Source organism: Balearica regulorum, chromosome 10, assembly GCF_011004875.1.
Source record: "Balearica regulorum gibbericeps isolate bBalReg1 chromosome 10, bBalReg1.pri, whole genome shotgun sequence".
NCBI lineage: Eukaryota > Metazoa > Chordata > Aves > Gruiformes > Gruidae > Balearica > Balearica regulorum.
In genome coordinates, this window is record NC_046193.1 from 8,388,981 (window position 1) to 8,399,730 (window position 10,750).

General features: G+C 62.5%; 1 long non-coding RNA gene across 2 annotated transcripts in view; it reads left to right on the forward strand.

Moving 5' to 3' along the window:
* The window catches only part of LOC142603140 (uncharacterized), a 56,300-nt gene extending 46,846 nt beyond the window's left edge, over positions 1–9,454 (forward strand). The window contains exons 1-3 of one of the 2 annotated variants that reach the window (XR_012837013.1): positions 8,820–8,854; positions 9,021–9,092; positions 9,291–9,454. This is a non-coding gene — a long non-coding RNA (uncharacterized LOC142603140). Of the gene's footprint in view, positions 1–8,819; positions 8,855–9,020; positions 9,093–9,290 lie in introns of those variants that run through there. The other variant, XR_012837012.1, reaches the window with a different exon arrangement.
* Positions 9,455–10,750: the final 1,296 nt, after the last annotated feature.

Here is a 10,750-nt window from a genome sequence, read left to right on the forward strand (position 1 = left end):
CCTTGTGCAAAGCAGGGGCAGACCTGGGGGAAGAGAGGCAGCGCGAGCGTGAGCACGAGGTGATCCCCAGCTGCTCCCAGAGCAGCCAGGCAGCAGCCCGGAGCAGGGCAGGGTTGCCAGACCCAGGTTCCTGCCGGAGCCCAGGGCAGCCCTGCCCTGCTCTGGGAGACAGCATGGACAGGACAGGGGCAGGGCAAAGCCTCCTGCTCCCGACCTCCTGCTGACGGGGTGCCCAGCTTCCCTGGGAGGTGCTGGGGCTCAGGGGCACAGGGACGAGGCTGCCCAGACGAGGAGCTCGGTACCTGCAGCAGGGGGTAGGTGGTGATGAAATCGGCCAGCCTGGTGATGCGTGCCACGGCCCTCTCCCGCACCGCTGCCAGAGGGGAACCGGTGAAGGACAGCAGGAGCTGGGAGGAGAAGAGCTGCTGGTGTGCCAGGGAAGTGGCATGGCACAGCACAGCACGCCAGGTTTGCTCCAGGGCAGTGCCTGGGATGGGGCACGTGTGCTTCTTGCCCCTTGCAGCAACCCGCTGCGGCCAGGCAGGTCGCCGCATCCCACTCCTGCTGCTGCCTCTGCTGCCTTCCACTCGCTATCCCCCCAAAAACATCCTTCCACCCCCCACCCAAGGAGTCCAAGGCTTTGGGGTGACCACCTCCCTGGGGACCTGCGGCGGGGGCTCTGGGATATGGCCCGTGGGGAAGCTGGAGGGGAAAAGCCCCAGCGCTGGGCTGCCCTTGCCAGATAGGCAGGTCCGTCTGGGAGGGAGTGTTGGAGACGGGCAGCGGGCAAGGCTGCAGGGGTTGGTGGGCTGGGGCAGGAGGAGAAGGGGCTCTGGCAGCAGCAAGAAGGCAGGGGGCTGGTGGAGGGGACATGGCAGAGAAGGAGGGACATTCCCTGCCCCCTCCTTGCACCAGGTGCTGGGGGGTCACTGTTCAAGCCGGGGATCACTGCCCATGGGGACCCTGTGCCAAGGCCAGACCTGCAAAATGTTCTGCAGCTCCACGATGCCAAGGGTGCCAGCACTGTGCACCAGTGCCTGCAGCATGCTGTCCATCGCAGCCAGGGTCTGCAAGGGGTGGACAGAGTCTTGGGGGCAGCCCTGGGAGCCTGGCAGGGGTGACAGCCATGGCCCTGCGGTGCCCAGGAAGGCACCTCGGGGCAGGGGAGCTCCTCATGGTTTGCCTCCTGACATACCTTGGAGTAGGGGAAAGTCTTGGGGCCCTTGGTGTCCTCCTGCGGAGGCAGGTGGAAGATGCTGCAGAAGCAGACCTGGAGGAGGCTGGTGGTCTCCTGTAGAAGCAGCCCCGCTCTGCTGCAGGGACAGAGAGGTGCTCTTCGGACCCAGCAAGGAGGAGGCAGACCCCAGGGTTGGAGACCTGGGCTGATCCCCATGCCGCAGGCGACATCTCAACCCCCCATGGCACGGACAGTTGCCTTTGGGGGGAAAACCCCGTGGAACCCCCTGCCCTGATGTCTGCCTTCCTCTTGGACTCAGGACTGGGGATGCCCCCCACCTAGGACCGGTGCCCTCAGGGCCACCCAGCACCAGGGAGGCCAAGCTGGGTGCTGGGGCAGGAGGTACCTCATGGAAGTGATGGCCAGCAGGGCTTGCTGCTGCACCATGGTGCCCAGGAAGACAGTGGGCTCCTCTTGCAGCAGCACCTTGGGAGCACAGGAGGTTGGGATGAGTCAGGACAGGACAGTCTCTGCCCAGCAAGAGTCCGCGGGGCTGGCAGAGCCTGGGTGCCCCCATCCTGCCACCCCCTCCCCTCCCCACCCAGCAGTCCCAAGCCCCATGTCGGGAAGGGCTGTGCCCATCACAGAGCCGCAGGCTGGCTGGGGGACCTGCAAACATCACTGGGTCCAAGCACCGGCTCCAACCAGGCCACACAGGTGGCTTTGGAGCGTCTCCAAGGATGGAGACCTGGCACAGCGCTCATCTGCATGCCCCTGCCCAGCCGAGCCCTCTCCTCCCCCCAGGGCTGTGCCGCTGCCCCTGCCCCTGCCTGGGTAGCTGTCCCCTCACCTTGATGGCCTCCACCACTTCCAGCTGGCAGAAGTGAAGTACGTCCCACACAGGGGAGTTGGTGACGGTGATCTTGCAGATGGTGCAGATCGAGGCCAGGAACTTTAGCTTCTGGGTCTCTTCCTGCCAGCCAGGGAGAGGACGGATGGGCAGACCGCGCCAGGGGGAAGAGACAGCTGGGGGCGGGAGGGCTCCAGGACAGCCCCTGACAGCTTCTGAGCGTGGCACAGGGGCAGAAAGACCGGCTGAGAGGTGCAGGTGCAGCCTGGTCGAAGCGGGCACAGATACCTTTGGTACGATCCTGAGGAAGGCTCGGATGACTTTCAGGGCATTCTCTTCGTCCCTGGGCACAGCCAAGGTGAAGTAGCACAGGTTTGCCCAAGAGAGAGCAGGTGGGGCTGGGGGGCAGGCAGGGGGCAAAACCTGAGTCCTCTGCCCAGCTCCTGCGGGTGTCACCAGCCCTGGCTCAAGGCTGGGACACTGGTTTCCCCTGTGCACCCCAGGGATGAGGGTGTGATGCTGGGGGGGCAGCGTGGGGAGGGGGCCCCGGCGTGCCCGGGTGAGGGATGTGCTGGCACTGGGAGGCAGGGGGGTCCCTGTCTCGGGATGCCGTGGCAAAGCTGGCTCCCTGGCCGCTGCACCGGGGGAGCCCCGATGCCAGCCTGGCTGGGGGATGCGAGCCTGGGACAGGGCAGGGTGGGCAGGGTGGGCAGCCCGCAGCGCCCACACACTCACCCGCCCGCAGTGGCTGGACCTGGCATGTCTCGTCGGGCTTCAGCCTGGAGCTGCGATTTGGGACGGCTCTGTCCTCCTCCCAGGCCTGCCTGGGTTTAGCAGGGGGTATCCCCAGCATCCTGCGGGAAGGAGGGAGCAAAGGAGGAACGGGGCGAGGGGGACGCCGTACCCCCCCAGGGATGGTGGGGCAGAGGTGGCTGTGCCAGGAGTGGGGTGGGGTGTGTGTCCTCACTCCCAGCCTGTCCCAACACCGTCCTCCCAGACTGTGAGGGCAGGACCGGGTGACACAGCGTGTCACAAAGGGCCCCGATGTCAGCGCCCCCAGTGCCCTGACCCCCCAGGACGCCTCCTGCTGCCCCAGAGCCCCACGGACCTCTTCTTGCTCCTGGTGGGGGGACAGGACTGATTTCCTCCTCCTCCCGCGACGAAGCCGGGCTTCACCTGCACCGCGGCCACCACCCCTCGCCGCAGGGACCCCTGTGTGCCCGGTGCCCCGGCTCCGGGGTCACGGTGCCGCCGCCGCCACCTGGGGCCGGGCTGAGCCGGGGAGCAGCCCCCGGCACACCGAGGCTCTTCCCCACGAGGCTGGAGAGGAGCTGCCCTCGCTGGGAAGCCGGTGGGCGCACAGGAACACCGGACGCCCTGCCGTGCGCTCGGCCGCAGCCGCGCTGATCCGCGACTGTTGGGGTCGGCTGGGTCCCCCGGTTACGGTTGCCGTGGTACGCGGGAGAGTTCCGCCAGCCCCCGGCTGGCACGAGGGACGGGGGACTTCCCCCCGGTTCCCCTCCGCGGGGCTCACGGCCCCGCCGGACCCAGCCCGGGCTTGCCGAGCCGTACCGAGGGGGAGCAGGGGCACCGGCCCCGGGCGCTGGGCGGCGGCGGTGCCCCGAGGGCGGTGTGGGCACAGAGAGGTGGGGGTGTGAGGACGGGCGGGAGGGGGGGGGGCGAGGGGCCCGTGGGCAGCGGGAGCAGCGGGGCAGGCCACAGCGGCGGACCCGCCAGACTCCCCGCCGCAGCTGGGTGCCGGGCCCCGGGCCCCGGGCCGCGCGGTTCGCCGCCCCGCGCATGCGCACACGGAGTGCGGCGGGCCCTAGCCTCCGGCCGCCAGGGCGCGCGGTTGGGACGCCAAGACGAGGCGGCGGCGGAAGTGAGCGCTCCGCGGCGGAAGTGGCGGCGGCGGCGGCGGCGGGGCCGGCAAATCGGTACGGGCGGGACGGGGCCGGGGGAGCGGGGGGAGAAGGAGGGGAACGGCCAGGAGGAGAGGGGTCCGGTCCTGGGTCAGTGATGGGCTCAGTGGTGGGGTCGGTGATGGAGTCAGTGGTGGGTCAATGAAGGGGTCGGTGACGGGGTCAGTAACGGGTCGGTGATGAGATCAGTGGCAGGGCCGTGTGTTCGGGAGGGACGGGGGCACTGATCGCCTGGGTGCTGCCGGGCCGGGCTGTGCACCACGCGTGGGTGCGCTGTGGTTTGGAGTGACGGGGGGTGCCCTGTGCGGGGGTGCAGCGTGGTTTGTGATGTGCGGAAAATCGGACTCCACAGCTGGGAAAGTTGTAAAGTAGGTATGTTTATTCAGCGCTGGGCAGCACGGGGGGTCATCCCACCAAAATCGTGCGCACCTTGCGGCAATTCCCTTTGAATTTTATACAACAAAATGTTACATATTCAAAAAGCGCCTATACGTATTCATGATCTTTCCGTGGAAAGGCGGTCTTATTACAATGAGGTCATGTCCATTGTCTCCGCCTTTAACGCCTCTCAGCTGCGCACGCGCAGTGCCTCTTGGTGGTTGTGGGCCGGGGTCTTGGGGATGAAGGCCGTATGTCTTCCTCACTGTGCACTTTTCACCTTCACCACAAAACTTACTCAGACCGGTTCCTAATTAGCAGAGAATCCTCCGTGTTCATTCCATTCTGATTTACTACCTCTTTACCTTGTGATTGGTTACAAAAATGCAAGCAGAATGAAGGGTCATCTTGACCCTTCCTTACGCTAGTTCTTGTTAAAACATCTTACGTAAGGGTTAAGATTACTAGATATGTGGCTTAAGCTAGTTAATGGTCCTGCTATTTCCCTTAAGTGTTAGTTCCCTCTATCATATGGGTTGGTGGTCATGAGGACCCTGGCCCAAATTACCTTTCCCCTAGTTTCTCAGCATTTCGGTGTTGGTAATTGCTTGCTATACGTCTCAGCAAGATAAGGATGTTGCTGGAGGCAATTAATGTCCTCCCTTTCTGCAAAGTATGTACATAAGAACCTTGAAGTGTCTAGTAGCTCCTCCTTTTTCTCATGATGTGTAGCAGGTGCTCATTCTAAGAATTGTTAGCCTTCTACCTACAGTAATAATGAATAGTTTCTTATCACATATAGTACAAGTTGGCCTTCATTACAAGCCTTTCTTCTTGGCTACATTTTCTTATTATGTATAATATAAGCAGGCCTTTGTTACAGGCCTTTCTTTTTGGCTACAATACAGTAGCGGTCCGCTACACCGTCCCCAGAGGACCGCAGGTGTTTTATGCCCCCCAGATGTGCGAAGGCGCTGTATGATAGGCACAGCAGCAGGCGTGATTTCTGTGCCAGTTATCATAGTGGTGTGCTGTATTGTGATCCACTGGCGGCGGCAGAAGAAAAACAAGAGTCGTTGATTTAGTTCTACGCGCACACACACACACGCTGCTTCCTCAGGTGGCTGCTCATAGCCACGAAGCTTTTCTCGCCAGGCTGCTGCGGAGCGGCGAATTAGTGGTTGGCGAAAAACTCTGCCGAGGCTTCTGCTGCTGCTGTCAGATACTCCTGCCTGGAAAACCGGCGCGCTCGGCCTCCCTACGGCCCCCACAGCCCTCGCACCCAGTGTGCACATGGGCCTCGTGCCCGGACACCACCATCAGCCGGAGCAGCATCGCCAGCTGGACCCCGGCAGCCCTGAGAACTGCACCAAAGAGAGCAGCCAGCACTCCTGCCTGGCAAACTGGCGCGCTCGGCCTCCCCACGGCCCCCACGGCCCCCGTGCCAGGCCTCCACACAGCTATCATGCCCGAACAGCCCCATCAGCCGGAGCAGCATTGCTAGCTGGACTAGCTGCCCCGGCAGCCCTGAGAGCTAGACCGAAAGCAAGCAGCCAGCGCTCCTGCCTGGCAAACTGCAGTGCTCAGGCTCCACACGGCCCCCACAGCCCTTACACCCGGCCTCCACACAGCCCTAGTGCCCAGACAGCCCCATCAGCCGGAGCAGCATCGCCAGCTGGACCAGCTGCCCCTGCAGCCCTAAGAGCTAGACCGAAAACCAGCAGCCAGTGCTCCTGCCTGGCAAACCGGCGTGCTCGGGCTCCCCACGGCCCCCACATGCGGCCTCAACACAGCCATCATGGGCAGACAGCGCCATCAGCCGGAGCAGCATCGCCAGCTGCACCAGCTGCCCAAGCAGCCCTGAGAGCTGGACCGAAAGGCACCAGCCAGCGCTCCTGCCTGGCAAACCGGCGTGCTCGGGCTCCCCACGGCCCCAACGGCCCTTGCACCTGGACTCCACTCGACCCTCGCACCTGGCCTCTACACGGCCCTCATATCCGGACACCACCATCAGCTGGAGCAGCATCGCCAGCTGGACCAGCTGCCCCGGCAGCCCTGAGAACTGCACCGAAAGCCAGCAGGTAGCACTCCTGCCTGGCAAACTGGCACGCTCGGCCTCCCCACGGCCCCCACGGCCCTTGCACCCGGCTTCCCCATGGCCCTTGCACCAGGCCTCCACACGGCCGTCATGCGCGGACAGCCCAATCAGCCAGAGCAGCATCGCCAGCTGGACCAGCTGCCCCGGCAGCCCTGAGAGCTGGACAAAAAGCCAGCAGCCAGCGCGCCTGCCTGGCAAAACAGTGTGCTCCGGCTCCCCATGACCCCCATGGCACACGTGCCTGGCCTCCACACGGCCCTCATGCCCGGACAGCCCCATCAGCTGGAGCAGCATCGCCAGCTGGACCAGCTGCCCCAGCAGCCCTGAGAGGTGGACCGAAAGCCAGCAGCCAGAGCTCTTGCCTGGCAAACCAGCACTCTCAGGATCCCCACGGCCCCCGCGCCCGGCATCTACGTGAGCCTCACACCCGGCATCCACTCGGCCCTCGTGCCCGAACACCACCATCAGCTGGAGCAGCATCACCCGCTGGGTCACCTACCCTGGCAGCCCTGAGAGGAGGACCAAAAGCAAGCAGCAAGCGCTCCTGCCTTACAAACTGGCAAGGTCGGCCTCCCCACGGCCCCCACAGCCCTCGCACCCGGCTTCCCCACGGACCCACCACTGACACATGGGTTAGGACACAGCTGAGGTGTTGAGGGAGAGCTGCGCTTTGTCCCCAGTAGCTTTGCAAAGCTGGGCTTTATTCTTTAAAGACCCCAGAAGATGGTGTCCGCTTGCATTCTGGGGCCAAGGCCCTGCCAGCAGCGGAAGTCAGCTCCGGTAGTTGTCTCTCAAAGAGAAGACTGGCCCTGCCACAAAAGTCCTCCCCAAAAGGTGAGGATTGAATACTGACATCCTTTGCGATGCCTGTGCGCTCAGGAAAGGGGCCCTATCGAGGGAGGATCAGCTGGAGCAGGGAATGGTGTCTCGGGCTCCCTGCGCTTGCCAGGGAGTGTTGTGCTCCGCTCTGCCTCCGCAGGCGCTTCCAGCCCCACCGCGAGGCCAGAAGAATGGAGGCGGGAAGAGACCCCAGGGAAGGGGGAGGATGACGAAGAAAAGCGCTCATTTTGAGCGGGTTTGGTTGCAGGTTGCTCCTGGAAGACCGGTCAGGGCGGTAGATGGGGGAGCGTGCCCCCAGACCCTGCACTGATCCCACGTGCTTGCTGCAGGATTTGTGGGCTCAGCCAGGTGAGCGGCTGGGTGTAGCTCACTGCTCTCCATTTCTCAGGCAGCCAGCAGCCCCTTGCTCGCATCCCTGGCCCAGCAAGCCTTGCCCTTCCTCCTTCGCAGCCATCTGGGAGCAGGGCAAATGTTTTTGCATTCATAACAAGGGAATTCCCGAAAGGAGCTGAAAATGGATGTGACAGAATGGACAATCTTCAAAATCGCTCACCCTTTAGCCTCATGAGCTGCTGGTAACAGCACCCGAGGAGGTCAGTAATTCTCCCGAGAGCAAGACGTCCCGGTGTACACCTTGGATCTATTTAGACTGCTCAAACAGAAGAATCGTGCAGAACCAAGGGAATGCACCAGGCCTGCGAATGCCTGCGTGCTCCTCGTACCCCGGTGACAGTGCCCGGAAAACGGCAGAGCTGTGGGCTCAGCCCGGTGGGACTGCGTCCCAGCCCTTGGACGGAGCTGCCCAGCGGGACGTGCTCCCCTCCCCGTGAGGGCAGCTGTGCTCCAGCGGCTCTCTGCCAGCACTCTGAGAGCTCTCCCCACGCAGCCTTGGCCCAGCCATGAGGTCACAGTGGGGCTGTGATGTCACAGAGCCCAGCAGTGCCGCATCAGCCATATAAACTGAGTGCTCAGCCTCTGGCCCCCGACTACTGCAGCAGCAGCAGCAGCAGCAGCAGCAGTGTTCTTGTGTGAGTGCGGGGGAGCATGGCCCCCACCCACCGCCTTCTCCTCGTCTTCCTCCTCCTGGTGGCCCTGCATGCCAGGGCTGCCCGGGCTGCTCCATGGCGAGCACAGGGAGCAGGTAAGCAGGCGACGCTGGTGCAGCCTTTCACGGGCCAGTGGGCTCCTCTCCTCGAGACGCGTGGGTGCTGGTTTGTTTCCTCCAGTGCTTTAGCGAGGGTTTCCGCTGTGTGCGTGAGAGCTCTCCCGGAACGAAAGCCCCCAGGGGCCGCATGTTGGTCCATCCGCTCCTCCAGGGTGTTGCAGATGGCCTGGCAAGAGTGTGTGGAGAGCTGCCAGGAGCCAGCCAAGAGGCCACCAGGCCCCTCTGCACCTTTGCCAAGCTGGACCTTCGTCTGGCTCCCACCTTGTTACCTGAGCCCCTTCCAGAGCCTGGAATTCACTGAGGCAGCAGTGCATCCCAAAGTGCAACGGAAACGTTTCTCATCTGTGCTTGCTTCTAGATGAGGATGCCGACAATGATGCTTCTCGGCTGGATGTTGATCTGGAGCCCTTGGAGCACCCTGGAGGTAAGTAAGTTCTCAGTGTCCCTTTCCCTGAGCCTGAGAGCAATCCCCCAGAGACGAGTGCCGTGGAGTGCCCCCTCTTTGCATTGCACTTGCCTGCACAACTCTGATGGGAAGTATTATCTTAAACTTTGTCACGGGAGCTGTTCTGTCCTGCGCTTGTTTGCAGCTGTGCCTGCGGGCGAAGGCAATCCCGCTTCGCGGCTGGCTTCCAGGAGCGAGGCTCCGGCAGATCGCATGGGTACGTTGTGGCTTTTCCCTCCCTCTGAGAGCTGCCAGCCCAAAGCCCAAAGGTCAGCCAGCCGGGCGCCTCTGCAGCTGTGAGGATGGAGCCCTGCACGCGTGTGCCCCCTCCTCGCGTGATCCCCTCACCGCTTCTGCCGGTCAGTTCTGCCGATGCAGCTGGCAATCCATGATGGAAGCTTCTCTGCCTGTTCAGTTACAGATGTGCCCGAGGGAAGGACTTTTCCGGCTCCTCGGCTGGATGCTGTGCCGCAGGCCGGCTGGCACCGCAGGGGTGAGTCAGTCTGTCTCTGCTGACCTCACAGGCTAAGCACTGGTTTTCCATAATTTAGTCCTGTGAAATTGAACCAAATACGTTCTGTTAAGGTCCTCTGAGCGCGTAGTACCACCAACCTGAAGGAGGAAAAAAGCGCCCGGAGCCATCTCCACTCCTGAAGAAAATGCTGGATGAAGTGGAGAGACGACACGGTGGGTATTTTTCACTCTGCCTTAGCTGTGAGACTGGGCAGCCGGAAGTTTTAGATACACGTCTGGAGACGCTGTGGCCTGCGCTGATTCAGCAGGCTTTTTGGGCTGCGCTCGATTTCCCGTCTGCAGATTGAGAGCTGGGATGGGACGAATGTGACTGTTGCTGGTGCTCACAGGGAAGGGCGTGAGGGCCCTTCTCAGAAGGGCTGTTTCCCCGGCTGGCCTGGCTGCAGCTTCTTCCCGTCCTCTTTGAAGGAGGAAGGCACTTAGCATCATCCCCTTGCCGTTCGCCCAAAACGCCCTACGTGCAAGGCAAGCCAGAAGATCACACGCCATTTCCTGGTCTGCCGGCAGGTCAGGTGTGACTGTGGTTTGGAGTAGTGACCAGGCGCAGCCCCAAAAGCCCGGGCCTCGTTCCTAAACCTTATCGGTGTCTTTGAGAAGTCTTGCCTCCTGATGCTGCCATCTGCCTGATGGGGAACAGTTCCATCTAATCCAGCTGTCCTGCTTGCTTTCTCAAGAGACGGACCGAGAGGCTGTGAAGAAGCTCTTGTTTCCAGACGGAAGCAGCGGCTCCCTGCCAGTCCCTCCCGACGAAGCGCAGGCAATGCAAGGCGCCGGCACGCCAGGTACTTGCTGTCCCGCGGTCAGCCGGTGCCAGCCCTCAGGACGGCTGTGTCTCAGCAGGCTCTTCCCCCAGCGCCCGCTCTTGCACGTCCCGTCAGCACCTCAGGCTTTACCTGTCGTCTCTGCTTTTTGGCAGTGCTGTCAGAGTCCGGAGAAGACCACCAGGCCAGCAGATACGATTTTATTCCAGCGGACTCAGGTACTGAGCAGTGTCGCTGGGGTCCCCAAGTGGGAGACACGTCCCAAAAGCTGGCCGTATCAAAGAGAGGTGCTGCAAGCTCACCAGTGGTGCACAGGACGGACTAACATCCTGAATTGCTCTTCCAGATGTGGACAGAAAGAGAATCGCAAGTGCTGACCATCCCCAGAGGACCGCAGGTGTTTTATGCCCCCCAGATGTGCGAAGGCGCTGTATGATAGGCACAGCAGCAGGCGTGATTGCCGTGCCAGTTATCATAGTGGTGTGCTGTATTGTGATCCACTGGCGGCGGCAGAAGAAAAAAGAGTGAGTCGTCGATTTACTTCTCCACACACACACACACACACACACATGCGCGCTGC